Source organism: Phyllostomus hastatus, unplaced genomic scaffold (genome assembly GCF_019186645.2).
Source record: "Phyllostomus hastatus isolate PE091 unplaced genomic scaffold, TTU_PhHast_1.1 phas_scaffold_193, whole genome shotgun sequence".
Taxonomy (NCBI): domain Eukaryota; kingdom Metazoa; phylum Chordata; class Mammalia; order Chiroptera; family Phyllostomidae; genus Phyllostomus; species Phyllostomus hastatus.
This window is the reverse complement of record NW_025334015.1, coordinates 10,323,304-10,339,656: the sequence shown is the minus strand read 5'-3', so window position 1 is coordinate 10,339,656 and position 16,353 is coordinate 10,323,304. Positions and strand designations below refer to the sequence as shown.

Here is a 16,353-nt window from a genome sequence, read left to right as displayed (position 1 = left end):
GGTGAGGCACTGGTTACTGCCCTCCCTGGACAGCACTCTTCTTAAGGCCACCTCGCTGTTGGCCTTGCCATTGTTTCCCTCCCCAGAGCCTAGCCCATAGCTGTCCTTTCATTTGACCAGTTACGGATGACCCACCACTGTGTACCAAACCGCCGCTCGGCAGGGACAGCGAGTGGTGTTCAGCCAGGAGCACCACAAACGTGGTCCCCGCAATTGCAGAGGTCGCAAAATAGGTGCTCGGTCATTACTCACTGGCATGAATAAACGAGTGAATAATGTACAAACCACCTCCAGGGAAATCCTCACCAAAATGACTTTGAAAAGTCTCCCCACTCTAGATATCCTCAGGAGGTGCTTCCCACCTGCAGAGTAAAGGCCACACTCAATAGCCTGTGATGCAAGGTGCTTCTGAGAGGCACAGGGGTCCCCACCAAGGTCAGTGTATTGGTTTGCTGGGCCACCCTCCTATAACACCACAGCCCAGTGGGCTTAGACCGTTCTGGGGGCTGGAAGTCCAAGATCAAGGTGTCAGCAGGTTTAGTTTCTCCCGAGACCGCTCTTCTTGGCCACTTCCTAGCAGCATCCTCACGCGGTCCTTCTTCTGTGCGCACACGCCCCCAGTGTCTTTCCGTGCCCAAATGTCTTTTTCTTAAACAAAAATGGCAGTCAGATTGGATCAGGGCTGTCGTATGGCCTTGTTTTAATTTCATTACCTCTTCAAGGGCCCTCTGAACACAGTCACATTCTGAGGCACAGGGGTTAGGGCTCCACCACCTGATTCTGCTGGTGCTGGGGTGGGGGTGGGGGCACAGTTCAGCACGTAACATTTAGAAATATAATATTTTGGCATCAAACAAAACTGGGCTCTGAAATTCACTACTAGGCACTGCACCAGCGAGAGGACTCATAGCTTAGGTGAGCCTCAGTTTCCACGTCTGAAAAACCGGAATGACACTACCACCCTCACCGGGTTCCTGGGGAAAGTACAAGCTTTTACTTACATGAAGCACTTAGCAGAGCCACACACAGTAGGCACTCAGCTCATCAGAGCCAGCTGTCACCACTTCCTCACACTTTACCTGCCCTTGTTCCCGGCACCAATCCCCTTTACTGCAGGTTCCTGAATGCACTTGGCCTTGCCCTTCCAGGCCTTGTTTCATACACCGGCCCCCTCGTATTTGGTCCTAGTCCTCTTCCTGGCTCCCTTAATGCCCCTTCTCTCCATAGTCGGGTGTCAGCCGCCAGCTCCTGCTCACCGAGTTTGTTGGCATTATTACCTAATTTACACCAACAGACCATCCAATTACCACCTAGGAATTAAAATCCCAAGTTGTAAATTTGCCCGCTAACATGCGTGCTCACAGGCTGACCCTCCCAAAGATGTTGCAGGCATTTTAGATCAAAGCCCACATCGCGCTGCTTAGTTTTCCTCACAGAGCCTGTCAGAGTGTCTCAGAGAGAGCAGGCCTCAATGAACCCATCAGAGGCGTTCGTAAACATAACGATATTTACACGTGGTCAACATTCACTGATTAAACAAATGTGCATGTGAGGTTTTAGCATAAAGAAATGAGAACAAGAAACACCAAAGCGATGTTTCTCTGGAGGGGGAGGAGGTCACTCACCCAGGGTGGATTCAATGGTGCTGGCAATGTTGGGTGGTGTTTTTTAAGCTGCGTGATAGCTTCACAATTATTTGCTACTCGGTTTTCACACCTCTTTGTGCCCTTAAATGTTGCAAATTAATATTTATTAATTGACTCATATCTGCTATTTGTACACGGACGGATTAACATGCACAACTAATGTGTGAGCAACTCTTCTGATGAGAGAGAAAATTACTTTAAATAATTGTCTTGGAAGCATTTTGGTGAAGACTCCAGAGTGTAACTCCACAAACTCTCTTAATTAATATTTTATCTGGCTGAAAATATTTATGAGACATTACTAGCCTCATAAATGCAATGGAATTTCTATAAATAGGAGAACAATAATTTCCTGTGTGTTGTGTTCTACAGAGAAAACTTACTGGTGAATTCACCGTTTGCCTGATGCAGGGAGGTCAGCGAGGCAGAGGACGGCGGGCAGAGGCAGGGGCTCTGTGCGCCAGTGAATGCGAGAACACACAGATTCTCCCTGCTTTCCAGTACGACCTTGTCCATTTCCAGACAGGGGAGGATGCATAGTATCTTCCAAGCCCCGAGGAGTTCAATTGTGTCCCCTCCTCTCAAATGTCTCCTGTGCTCTTTGCAAAACTTGAGCATTAAAACAAAACAAAACAAACAAACAAACAAACAAAAAAAAACGCGGGCTCATCTAAATGTGCAAACCCAGCCAGGGCGAGCAGCCCCGTGCTTCCTGTTTTCCAGGTCTGGGCACGAGCTGGGCCCCGGTGTTCTCTCTCTGGGTCCGAGGTCCCATCACTCCGAGGACATTTACAGAATGGCATTCACCAGATCGCCCTCTATCGTGCTTCAAAGTCGGCACCCTGGTCGGGACAAAGGAAATTCCGTGCATGGTCTTTATGCTACATCCCAAGTCGCTGCCACCCCAGGAATGTGGCCAGTGCGCGTCTCGCAGACCATGGAGCTGCACAGCCACAGCCTGTCCCAAGAACTCGGAAATTAAGAAATGAAGATCCTTCTTCTCAGAGTGTTAAAGTGTGAGATCAACATGGAATGGATGAGGAAGACGACAGGCCGAATCCCCGAAGGGACTTCCAGACTTCCTGGTCAGGCAGGGCCAGCTGCAGCCACACTGAAAAGTCGAACCCTCCACAGAGAGAGGGAAGGGGAGCACACAAGGCCACCCCTCTCAGGGCCTGGCTGCCCCTGTCTTTAGGGAGGGTGCCTGGGCCATGGGCTGTGAGCACGCTGGTGTCGACAGAAGAAGTGTCCAAACCCACAGAGAATTTGAGTTTATCTGGGCCGAGTTCAGCCCAAATAATTGTTGCTCACAATTATTGTGAGACCAAATCTCGACGGACTGCAAACAACCCTCCAGAGAAGGGCAGTCTGGCTGCTTGTTCCATACATCAGAGCCAGAGGAGGAAGCTGTGTGTAACGAGGGCCACGTGGAGCCCACAGATGGCAGATTACGTGGGCGGAAGAAAGCAAAACAGGGAAATCATCTGAGATTGTATAGAAAGGCAAAGCCAAGAGACCCACAGTTCCCTACCCTGGCAGGCACAGGGGAGTTCAGAATCAACATTGACAGCACGCAGAGATGACATGGGGAGGGGGGCAAGGTAACCACGGGGGTTCTGTGCTCTCCTGCCCTGAGGGGTCTGGAAGAGGGGGATTACGCTGACATTTCAAAGGTCTGTTATCTCAGATGCACAAAGACTTTCAGCAGGCTCAGTTAAGGTCAAGACTGACCTTTGTCCAGGAAGCCCTAGGCCTAGGACTGGACTGCCTGCCATGATCTGCTATCAGGAATCTTGATGTTCAGGGAGTCCTATGTGGTTACTTTCCGTCTCTGAGTTGCACGCCCGCCATGCTGCCTCCCCTGAGCCTGTCAGGGTTCCCACGTGACCCCTTTTCTGTCCATACTGCTCTGTGCTGCCAGAGGAGCCCCCAGGTGGCTGTGAGAGAGCCAGCTTCCTGGTGGCTGTCCTGGGGCTGAGCTCACCTTAGATAGAGGGTGGGCCTGGTGCACCGCAGGCCCCGCCCCAGACCAGCATTTATCCCCAAGTCACTGAATAGAGCTTGCTTCCTGTTGTTGACAGTGTTCACCTGATAAATATTCATTGAGCACCTGTGCTGGGGACACAGCAGAAAACATGGCAGCCATAGTCCCTGCTTGGTGGACACTGGTCTGCCCGCCACCCCCCTCCCCCTCAACCCCAAGGGAGACACTCTCAGGGCCTAGGACAGGGATGTTGAACCCAAAAGGTTAGGCAACAGACGAGGGGGCCCTAGGGAGCCCCACCGGCTAGGAAGCGCCACCCTGAGTGGACCAGTCAGTCCTCAGAGAAGCCTGTGAGCTCCCCACACCCCCACACCCCCCCCCCCCACACACACACACAGACGCGGCCCTCCCTTCGCAGGAGCTGTGACGTCTGCAGCTGCCTTTTCCTACAAGTCACTGGAACTAAAGATTAAATACTCGCCGTCATCCTTCCTCCAGGCAGGCAGGAATCCAAAAGGGCGGGGAGTGGCTCTCCCCAGCCCGGCGAGCTCTCAGCTCTGGCTGTGCCTCTGGGCTGCGCAGAGACGGGAGTGGAGGGAGCATTTCCCGCTCTTCCAACCCCGCCATAGGGTTTCGGGAGAGGGTGGCCAGGGGGGAGCAGAGAGCTGGAGCCCCGGGGAGCAGCGGCAGACCTGTTTGCTGTCTCTGGGCCGGCTCCGCCTCCACCCAGCGGGTCGGGGCGCCCCAGACCATCACTCCACCCACAGGAGTGAGGGGGTGGGGACGCAGCGTCCAGACCCTGGCTCCCCCGACTTCCCCAAGGCAAGTCTCCCACCTGCTCTGTTCCAGCTGGAGAAACGCAACTCAATTTTGCCAGCCTCCCTCTCTGTGCACCGCGGAGTGCCTGAGCTACCCCTCCCAGACTCCATGCAAGATTTCTGCCCTCCTAGCTCCTTCCCTCTTTCGGTCTGCTCCACCGCACCCCTAACCACCGGTTCTCACACTCAGGTACACACACGTTCACACCTGCACTTGCGGGCGCGCACGCACATGCACACACGTTCACACCTGCCCCCGCGTGCGCAGAGTCCTCTGTGCTTTGCCTCTGCAGGACCGACCGGAGGCACACCCAGTACTGCTGCCGAGAGGAGCGGGTGGGGGTGAGGGGGAGTGGTGGCCGGAGCCTGGGGGAGGGGACGAGGATCCGCCCGGCCGCGGTCCCCTCGGGTTCTCTCTGCACCTCCCAGGCTCCGAGTCATTCAGAACTGCTGGTATCCCCTGATCACGTGGGAACCCCTCCCCGCTCTTCACCCCACCCCCGCCGCCTTTGCCTGGGGCCCTTTAAATCGGTTATTACACCTTGCTGCTCAGAGATCCGTCTGTACTGGGGGCAGAAGAGGAGGAGAACCCGGGAGAGAAGAGGGCGGAGGGGAGGAAGGGGGGAAGACAGATAGAGAGAGAGAGCCTCTGGTTGCTCTGCTGGAGGAGGGAGTGACTGAGGGGCTGGCGCCGAAGGGACAGGATGGCTCAGAAACCACTGCCAACAGGACCTGCACAGGGAGAGGCTCTAGGCAGGGTCTGAGGCCAGGGTAATGGAGGGGGCTGCAGCGTCCCCTCAAAGGCCCTGAACGCCCCCCTTCCCGGCCCCGCCTCTAAGGGACACCCCAGAAGTTAGCATCAGTGACACTTGGATGCTGCGATCGCAACAAGTAAGTTGTCTTCTTTTCCTCCTCCATTCCTCCCCCAGCTCAGCAGACTGGAAGGCAGGACGGCACTATCAGGGCGCCCGTGTCCCTAGCAACTGGCTTTTACCAGTCACCAGCCTGCTTGGGAACGGGAGGAGGGGGGAACAGGGAAGGGTTTAGGGTGGGTCCAAAGTTCGCCCAGGAAATCTGAGCTCTCCACAGCCCTCCGCTGGGCAGCCTTGGGCTGGGGATGTGTGCATTCATCAGACTGTAAGGCTGTTTTGGTACCAGAGCAAGGATTCCTGCCCACCCCCACGACCCCTTTCGTGGTATAAGAGGCCGGGGCAGTGGGAAAGGAGCATATTTTCCTAGGAATTGGCTGTGGCTTCAGGTGGAGGTGTAGAGGGCAGGGTTGCGGGCGGCGGGGAAGTGGGGCTCCATCAGCCTTAGACCCCCAGCTTAATCTCACTTTCTTTTAAGCCTGGCCAAATGCATTGCATGGCCTTGCTCTGCGGGCTGCTTGCTGCCCGGTCACCTCCTGCACTCCTCCCCATCTCTTTTTAAACATCTTCCGAATTGTTCAGAAAGGCCAGGAGTCCCGGCTCCAAGTGCGGGGAGAGGGAATGGGGAAGGGCATGGCCACGATCCTCATTTCCCCAGACCCAGGGAGCTCCCTGGAGAGTTGTCTGTGCCCCGCCCCCGCCCCCCAAATGGGGCTCTCCTCCTGGCCTAATGTAGCCCTGGCTCCCAGGTCATATCTGACCCTCAGAGGTCCAGGGCCTACCCCAAACTTCGGGTCAGGGGTCAGGTAAGACCAGTTTTGCAACACCAGAAGATCAGTGGGTACACAAGGTACATGCAGGTTTGATTTGCGTCAGGCTGTGCCAAGTACTTTGCTCTCTTTTGCTCCTTTTAATGGAACAGATATTATCACCCCGAGTCTACTGGCGAGAAATCACAGCGTGGCGAGGCTGAGTAGCTTTCGAATGCACACAACCTGCAAGTGAGATTCCCACCTGGGTCTGACTGCGACACAAACTGTTTTTTCGTCACTAAGCTAGGCATCCTCGGGCCTTCTGGTTCACAAAGCACTTTGCATGTGGGAGCGAGGCAGTGAGAGAAGCTAATACTTACGGCACCAAGGACTGAGCTGGACACTCTGATCTGACTTAGTCTGGACACCAGCCCTGAGGCAGAGGTCAGTTAATGCACCAGCTTTATCGCTGACACCGAAGCTTAGAGCATTCTGAGCACTAGTAAGCGGCAAAGCTATTAACTTCTAAACCCTTGCCTTTTGGCTTCAAATCCAGAGGGCAAATCCCACTATCCAACACTACCCCTGGAAGGGGTTCTGGCCTTCCCAAATCCGTGCCCATTCCTGGGACCCAGGTGCGAACCCCGCCAGCTGCCTGAGAGAGGCCAGGGCTTCCCAAAACCTGGCGGGGGGTGACCCCAGCAGGGGCAGTGATGTGGTGGCCAGCGAGGAGAGGCCCCTGCCTGGGCTCTGACACAGAAGGCTCGGCCAGCTCCACTGGGATCTCCAGCTGTGGATCTCCTGGATCCGATCAGAGATGGTGTCACTCTGCGCAGAGGCTTCGGGCCGCACTCTCAGTGGGGGTGCAAGGGTGCAGGGCATCCGCTTCTTGGCAATATCAAGGATTGTCACTTACTGAATGCCTACTATGTGAGCTTAAGCATTTTCTGTACGAGATGGGATTGTTCTTTTCCTCTCCCGCCCACTGCTTTTCCTGTTCCTCCTCCCTCTACCTCACTTCACCCCAATGCCCCAGAGCCCCCTGTGCCCAAACACTCCGCAGCCAAGTCCACAAGGTAGAGACTTACAACCTAAGGCTGGAAAAACAAGCCCTCTTGTACCTGGCAAGGAACTGGGTTTGTGTGTGAATGAGGGGGACATTTATCATGTGTTTATTACTTGTCAGACTCTGTTAATTATGAGATTGGTAATAATGATAACAGTGGCACCAATTATTAGAACAGCAACAGGGCCCCCTCCGGAAGAGAAATGATCACACAGAGAACTTTCCTGCACATTCCGAGAAAGCACAGTGCTGCCGGTCCTCCCCACACCACGTAGTAGATTCACTCTAGCTCAGCGACAGAAAAGGGATCACCCGACATCGATGCTCCTGTCCCCTCCGAAAGCCACTGTTCACTGCTGGCATTCCTCACAGGCGGAGTCGCTTCATTAAGCAGCCCACCTGCATTAAACAGAGAATGAGTGAGCGGCATGGGGCAGCAGCCAGGGGTGGGAGGGGCAGGGCAGTGAGCCCAGAAGGGGCTGCAGGAAGCTCACTGCCTCCTCTCTCGACGATGAATCCGGGTCCCAGTGGGCTCCCCATCATGCATGCCCCTGCGGCTCCAGGCACACCCTGAGAGGTGCAGGGCCCTTTCCTCTGTGGGTCCAGCAGAAACGTCAGTGTGCCTCTGCCACAAACAAACATCTTCTCAGCCTCACTGACCCTGGCAGACTGTGCAGCGCGGTCCCTGTGGGCTTTCTGCAAGCGCCTGCCCGGTTTCTGGTTCTGAAGGGGCTCCAGTCACTGGTGATGCAGTTAACCCTGCCGCACAGAGGAGAACCAGAGCGAACTAGCGCGCCCCTTCTGCATCTACCATGTGCTCTAAAAACGACCTGGTTCTCCACACCTTCTGTAGTCAAAGTCACAAAGGACGTACTGAGCGTTCACGTACTCAAAAACCATGTCTACGTCTAGTTTTTGTTTTTAAGTCAGTTCAGCAATGCCTTCATTTGATCACCTATAATGTGCCAGGAATACTTAATTTTTGAAAACCTTGGAATGTGGTCATTCGAGCAGGTTTACGCCTTCTACTCAGGAGCATGTTCTCAAAAGCTTGCATTTTCTGAGCAATACATATTTAGGGTGGGGGAGGAGGACCGCGGAGAGGGAGGCAGAGTCCGGGAATCCATTCAGGAGTGGGAAGGAGCCCTTTTCACCGTGTTGGAGCCACAGGCAAGCCATCGACAGCTGCCAGTGTTTCTAAGGGAGGGTCTCTGGTCAGATGTCTATTGAAACAGTTGTCAGCCATGGAGGAATTTTTCTGGTTTTCCTAAAGACAAGATAAGAAGAATGTGAGTTCAGATGCAAAGAATTATAGGGAGACATTTGGGAAGAAAGAAAAAACACCTAAATGTATTATACTAAGATACTTGTGGAATGGCTTTCTCTGGAACTATTTTAACACAGAGAGGACAGCCCCCTCTTCCTGAGACCCTGGCCGCCGAGGGATGGTCCGGTGACCCTGACAGCACAGCATAACTTACCCAGCCCCTCCTCCCTGACATTCTGATAAGCAAGCTATTCTGGGCTCCGGAGCACAGGCTGGCAGCGGCCCTTGCCAACAGCCGTGTTAAGTTAAATGTCAGGGCCAAATCTTTAACACATGACCCTGGAGATCTTGGCTGGTGTGCAAATGTTAAGTTCCATTATCATTCCAAACCGGAGTGGGCTGGGGGGCAAAGGTCAGGAAGAATCTGACCAGTCTGGCAGGTGGCAACAGCACTTCCTAGTCACCAAGGGTCAGTCCATGTGGTGGCCGAAGGCTGGGCTGGGGGTGAAAAGGGACATGGAGGGGGAGGGCGGGGGCAATCTTGACAAGCCTTCAGTGTCATGATTCAAGTCACTCTCATCTCCTGTGACTTGGTGGTTGGGGGCAGGGTGCACTGCCCGCCCCTACGGCTTCTCTGCACTGCCCCATTGGTTGGAGTATTGTCCCATAAACCGAAGGGTGGCAGGTTGGATTCCCATCAGGGTACATGCTTAGTCAGGGTGCATATGAGAAGCACCCCGACAAGCAACCAGTGTTTCCCTCTCATCGATGCTTCTCTCCCTCTCTCCCTCCCTTCCCCTGTCTCTCAAGTCAATAGGCATGTCCTTGGGTGAGGATAAAAAAAAAGCAGGTAGGCTCTGATGCCATCATCCTACATTATTTCTTGCTATTCATAAAGGAGAGGGAGGGGAAGAGCTAGAGTGGAGAAGTGGCATCTGGGGACAAACCTGTGTCCTGTGCTTTGTCCTCGGAGCCTGTGCCCCTCCCAAGATCGTGCTGTTGAGGTGCTGATGCTCAAAGGCCGGCCAGGAGGAGGGTCAGAGCAGCATCAGGAGCCAGGCGCTGCCTCTGCTCCAGGAAGCTCTCCATCCAGCAGGGACGAGAGGCCCCACAGGTGCCTGGCTTCCAGGGACACTTACAAGCCAAGATGATGACCGCCAGTTAACCAGGGCTATGGCAAAACGACCCCCTGGGCATCAGTGTGGGCAGGCAGCCCAGTCCCGAGTCAGGTTGCCTCAGTCACTTCGGAAAGCGCCCTTTATATTGGATGAACTTAAAGTCACTCATATATTCCTTCAGAAATGGGTGTGCGCCCTCTGCCCACTCCCCTGTCCTGTCTCACACAGGCCTCCCACACCGATGGGGCGGGCAGGGGTGCCCATGAACAGTTACAGCATCGGGGTAGGTGCTAGGAGAGAGGTGCAAGGGGAACCGAAGGAGGCCTGGAAGAACCAGGGGGGGCTTCCCAGGGGGCGTGGAAAACAGGAGGGGTTGTGGGGATGGCAGAAGAAAGTAGGGAGCCTGAAGGAGGGGAGGGGAGAGGCCAGCTCCGGTGGCCCCGAGCAGGCCCTGGGGGACTCTACTTCCTGTATTTGCACTTCCCAGGTTCCTAAGCGCTCACACTCAGTCACATTTTATTTCTTTTCTCCCCTCCTTTTTCTTCTCAGTTTGCACCCCCCTTTTTACTTCATTTGTGTCTCTTTCTCTCACTCACTGTCTCCACCCAAAATGTCCTGCAATGATTCCTTAGTCCCAGTTCTACCGCCTCCATCCTTTTACTTTGTATTAAACTTCTTCCTCTGAGATAACTGTAGGGTCACATGTGGTGTAAGAAATAATTCAGAGCTCTCCTATATCATCTACCCTGTTTCTCTCAGTGGTAACATCTTGCAAAGCAATAGTTTTTATATCAAAACCCACCAAGAGTTGGCATAAAACATTTCTCACAGCAAAAGAAGACACTCAACAAAATGAAAAGACAGCCTAAAGAATGGGGAAAATATTTGCAGACCACACATCTGCGATGGGGGTTTTTAATCCAAAATACATAAAGAACTCATACAGCTCACTAGCAAAAAAAAAAAAACTTTTCAAAAGAATCTAATTAAAAAATGGATGAAAGACCTGGAGAGTTTTTTTCTCAGGCATGTAAAAAATGCTGAACATCCCCAGTCATTAGGGGCACAAAAATCAGAACCACAATGAGATGTCTACCACCCGGCCCCTGTTAGAGTGGGGGCTGGTCCTCTTCTCCAGCAGACAGGAAGTGGACACTGGCGGGGGTGTGGGGGAAAGGGAAGCCCGCGCACTGTTGGTGGGAACGTCGGTCGGTGCAGCCACTTTGAAAAATGGTATGGAGCTTCCTCAAAAATTAAAAATAGAATGACTACATGACCCAGTAATTCCATTTCTGAGAATGCATTGAAATGAAACAAAACCATGTCAAAGAGATGCCTGCACCCCGTGTTCTTAGCAGCATGGTTTACAACAGCCAAGGCAGAGTATACACACACACGCATCCAGTATATACACATATACATTGTATATACATTAAATATATGTATGATATTAAATTATTCATATATGTGCATATATATATATACATGGATATACTCGTACATATAATGGAATGTTCTTCAACCATAAAGAATGAAATCCTGCCATTTACAACAACATGGACTAGAGGGTTTTATGCCAAGTCAGACAGAAAGACAAATTCTGTATGTTCTTACTTACAGATGGGATCAAACAAAAACAGAAAAGCATAGAAAAAGAGATCAGATCTGTGGTTACCAGAGGTGAGGAGAGAGGAGGACTTCAGAACAAAACACAGTATTTTCCTCACCACAAAGACCTCTCATCATTGCCTTTTTATAATGGCCACACCTACTTTCTCCTGGGCCACGTCCTCCTTGTCCCCTGGCAGCCACTTGTCTGTTCTCCATTACTGCAGTCTGTGTAGAATGTTATATGGATCAGAATCACACAGGATGGAAGTATGATCGGTCTTTTCTCACTCCGTGTAATCCTCCGGAGATCGCCCGGGCTGGTGTGTGCGGAGGTGTGTGAGTTGCTGTGCGAGGTCCCACTGCGTGGGTGTGCCTCTGTGTGCTTTGCAGGTCAGCCCCCGGGAGACTCCGGGCTGGTCTCCAGTTCGGAGCGTTTACACATGGAGCTGCCGTCAGTGTCCATGCGCTGCTTCTTGGTGTGAACCTGAGTTTTCATTTCTCTGGGATCAGTGCCCAAGTGCAATTGATGGTTTGTGTGGCAGTTATATGTTTGGGATTTTTTTTCTTCATTTTTTTATAACAGACATTTTTAAAGATTTTATTTATTTATTTTTAGAGAGGGAAGGGAGGGAGATAGAGAGAAACATCAATGTGCAGTTGCTGGGGGTCATGACCTGAAACCCAGGCATGTATCCTGACTGGGAATCGAACCTGCAACACTTTGGTTCGCAGCCCAAGCTCAATCCACTGAGCTACGCCAGCCAGGGCTATTTTTCTTCATTTTAAGAAACTGGCGGAGCTCTTCATCGTGACTGTGCCGTTTTACGTCCCACCAACAATGTCTGAGTGATCCAGCTTCTCCACATCCCGGCCAGCATTTGCTGTTGTGGCTCTTTCTTTACTGTAACTGTTCTGATAGATGAGAAGAGATGTCTCCCTGTGGTTTTAATTTGCTTTTCCCTAGTGGCTGATGATCCCTTCCTTGTGCTTATTTGCTCTCCATCGATTTTCTTCAGCCAAATGTCCCTTCACGTCTTTGCCCATTTCCTAATTGGATTGTTTGTTTGTTTTACTGCTGAGTTTTGAGAATCTTTTCTGTATTCTGGATACTACCCCTTGTCAAACATGTAGTCTGCAAGCTTGTCTCTTCATCTTTCAACAGGGCCTTCTTCAGAGAAAAAGTTTTTCATTTTGATGAGGTCCACATTTATCATTTTTTTCCTCTTATGGATCAGGCTTTTAGTCTAACCTTTTGCCTGCTGAGATCTCATAGAGTTTCTCCCACATTTTTTTCTAGAAGTCTCCTAGTTGTACCCTTTACATGTAAGTTCATGACCCACTGGGAGTTCACTGAAGTCCCAGACTGAAAGGGCCGCAGTTCCCTTGCTTGCCTGTGATGTCCAGTCACTCCACGCCTGCTCCGTTTGTTGAAAAGACTGTCTTTCCCCCACGGAACCCCGTTGGCACTTTTGCCCCAAACCGGCAGGGCTCTCTGTGTAGGCCTGTCTCTGAGCTCTCCGCCCCATGTGGTGGATCTGTGGGTCTGCCCCACCAGCACTACGTGGTCCGGACCGCCCTGGCTGTGCGCTGAGTTTCACGATTGAGCGGACTGCTTCCGTTAGTTTATTCTCTTCTCAAAATTGTTTTACCTAGTCTAGTTCCTTTGACTTTTTATGTAGACTTTATTTTTTTTAAACCTCACCCAAGGATATGTTGTTTACTGATTGATTTTAGAGATAGAAGAAGGGAGGGAGGGGTGAGAGAGAGAGGAACATCAATCTGTCGCCTCTCATACATGCCTTGACCAGGGACTGAACCTACAGCCGAGGTACGTACCCTGACTGGGAATGGAACCTGCAACATTTTGGTGTATGGATGACACTCCAACCCACTGAGTCACTCATCTAGGGCCCTGTAGATTTTAGAATAATCTTATCTATAGCTGTGATGCGTGGGTCCCTGGCCAGCAGTGACCACAGAACGCTGTGGATGGCTCAACGAAAACACGCGAGAAAAAACACACATGCACAGAGACAAACTAGTTTCTGTGGGGAAGTAGGGACGAAATGGCCACCCCCCCTAGTGGGGAGCGTGCTGATTTACCATCCATACCTGCTTTTATTAGGCTCATTTTGCATAATAATTCAAGTACAGTACTCATTAGGGGGAAGTAAGGAACCATAGAAAACAAGGAACTCTGCGGGTCTATTTTGAGTCGGGGTAAAAGAGCTGTAAGACTTTGAGGAACAAACTAACTTCCTCCTTGGACCCCTTTCATTCAACTGAGAGCATTCTAAACAAAGAAGGTTTCACAGTAATTTACATATTCTTTCTTAGGCCTGATCACCCGGGGAATCCGCCCTTTTCAGCACAGAGCTGCACCACCCTGTCATTGTTTCAGGCTTAGGTGTAACAAGGGAACTAAGGCAACCAAGAGATAAGGATATTTTCTCCCAGAAGATGAGAACTCAGGCTATGTCAAAGCTGAGGAGCCAGGGTCCATCACCCCCTTTTGCTGCAGCCCCCCCAAGTCCTTCTGGGGGGCCTCCCAAAGTGATCGTGCCTGTCTTAGGTCGTTCCCCCCTTGGGGACTCTTACCCGTCTTTGGCTAACCGACCAAGCTTTTTGGGGTTCAGTTATGAATAAAGCAGCAGAAGCAGCATTCCTGCCAGGGAGATAAGCTTTTGTCTCCTTGCTGGCTTACAGTTCCAAGGGCGTTCCCTTAGCCTTAGCCTAGGTGGGGGTTTCAGCTTCTGATACCAGTCAGAGCAGTTCCCAACATAGCTGCAAAAAATACTTGTGTGATTTTTATCAGAAGTACATTAAATCTGTATGTCAGTTTGGGAACAATTGACATCTTTACTGTATTGCATCTTCGCATCCATAAACACAGCTTGTCTCTCCACTTATTTAGATATTCTTTGATTCTGTCATCAGCATTCATGGTTAACAGCAGTTCTCTTTGATCTGCCGTGACTAACTGTGTGCCCTTGGGCATCTCACTTGGTTTCTCAGATCTTCGCTTTACTTCCTGTAAAGTGGGTCTAACAACACTGCCTTGAACTGGCCTGGAAAAGGGCAAATATGACAGCACAGGCGAGGTGTCCGTCCGGCTGTGGGAGTCTGATGACTTGTTTCCGTTTGGCTGACGCTCTTATCCAGTCTGTTCTTCTTCCCAAGCCCCATTCTGAGGCCCACATTCACATCCCCGTCCCTTCATTGTTCTCTCTTCGCAGTCCCTTATTCTGACTCTCTTCACTCTAGTCTTCTCTGTTCTCACTGGCCTTTCGTCTTTGATTCATTCTCCCCAGATACTTGTCTCATTCCAGCTTACCAGGTCACTGGGGGCATTCTCTTCTCTTTGTTTTTCTTTCTTATTTTCTTTTGTAAAGACTTTATTTATTTAGAGAGAGGGGAAGGGAGAGAAAGAGAAAGAGAGAAACATCAGTGTGTGGTTGCCTCTCTGGTTGGACCCCAAGTGGGGACCTGGCCCACAACCCAGGCATGTGCCCTGACTGGGAATCAAACCAGCGACCCTTTGGTTCGCAGCCCACACTCAATCCACTGAGCCACAGCAGCCAGGACTCTCCTTGTTTTTCTTAAACTTGGAGTTTGACTCGAGGGCTCGTCACCCTGAGTTCACACCCAGATCAGCAGCACTAACAGTTTACTCACCTATCTTATGCCTCAGCTTCCTTAGCTATAAAATGGGGACAACAGAACCCATCTCGTGTCTTTTCTGAAATAATGAAATGAATTGATACATGTAAAGCGTTTAAAATGCAATCTGGTGTATGATGAGCCCCCAGGAGATTTCAGCTACAATCATTAGAATTGTATCTATTCTTCCCTGGTCCCTTCTCACCATCTCACATACCTCCTATCACACGCACCTGTTTCATTTGCATAGAAGTCTATTCGAACTCACCCTGCCTTGCTCTCCCGACACTGTCTTCTCCGCACTGCTCCCACCTCTTCTTCCCTTACCGCCATTGGTAAACTGGCACCTGCCCAGGAAATCTGTCCCTTGGGTGGGAGAGAGGCAATAAGTGGTTTTTCATTTTGATTTAATTATTAATCTCCTTTATTATTTAATGCAGAATACATACATGCCCACAGTGCAGGTTTATAATGAAGAGGATGTAGCATAACTGTGCTGCTCACTTTCAAAGAGACAACAGATTTAAAAGGAAAAGTACTGGGTAAACAGGTACAAGCCTGGGGAAAATATGAAATGAATTAATTTGATTTTCGTGCCCGTTTGTTTGGAATTTTGCATACATCTTCTACGGGGACTCGGGAGCGTGCATCTGGACTGTGGCCAAGTGAGCACAGGCTAAGGAAGGATTAGGATGAGCCGATGGAATGACCCCACGAGTGGCCCATGGCAGCTGCCAAGGAGGGAAATGAAATATTTCGTCTCCAGCAAGTGCGAGCCAAACGAGTTGCGAACCTTAGTCACAGGCGGACAGGCTGTTCCACAGGTTCATTACTCAACCATGAGCTATGTATGAAATGTTAAATGGCTTGAAAAGTACTCACATGTAATTAAGCCTTTCAAATTGATATTGCATACCTTGAATTAGGCCTATTTTGACCTTTTAAAAATTGTGAAATAGCCCTGGTCAAGTGGCTCAGTTGGTTGGATCGTCATGCTGTACACCAAAAGGCTGGAGGTTCAATTCCCGGTCAAGGCACATGCCTAGGTGGCAGGTTCCATTCCCAGTTAGGGCACATGTGGGAGGCAACCAGTCAGTGTTGCACACACTCTCTCTCTCTGTCTCTCTGTCTCTCAAATCAATTTTTTAAAAAAATCCTCAGATAAGGATTTATAAAATGCTGAGTATATCTGGACTCATTTAGATATACTCAAGTGGATCTTTTAAATGCCGTCAAAATTATTTTTTGTCTCCGTATTATTTTCTCCTCAAACCAATGGCAGCTCTGTCTGCTGCCATTTCAGACAAGAATTCTGTCTTCCTTCAAAAACCCTTAAGTGAAACACCATTTAATCCACCTCTTTTTTCCTTTTTATCGTTGTCATGAACTCTCATTATTGTTGTTTATGTAATGACAAAGGAAGCATGGGGTCCATCCACAGCACTTCTAGTAGGGTATGTGTTTCTCTCCAGATACTATAAAATAATGCACAGGGTTTCACTACTTCCTTAGAAGTAGTGTGGTGGAGAATCCTCCGAGGATGCGATTTAATGGGCTTCCAA

At 50.7% G+C, this 16,353-nt stretch overlaps 1 protein-coding gene across 1 annotated transcript in view; it reads left to right on the top strand.

Moving 5' to 3' along the window:
• The first annotated feature begins 5,013 nt into the window (after nucleotides 1–5,013).
• KCNJ5 (potassium inwardly rectifying channel subfamily J member 5) overlaps nucleotides 5,014–16,353 on the top strand; it is a 29,675-nt gene continuing 18,335 nt past the window's right edge. Inside the window, exon 1 of the mRNA XM_045860130.1 lies at nucleotides 5,014–5,339. The gene's annotated coding sequence lies outside the window, so the exon portion shown is untranslated. The remainder of the gene's footprint in view (nucleotides 5,340–16,353) is intronic.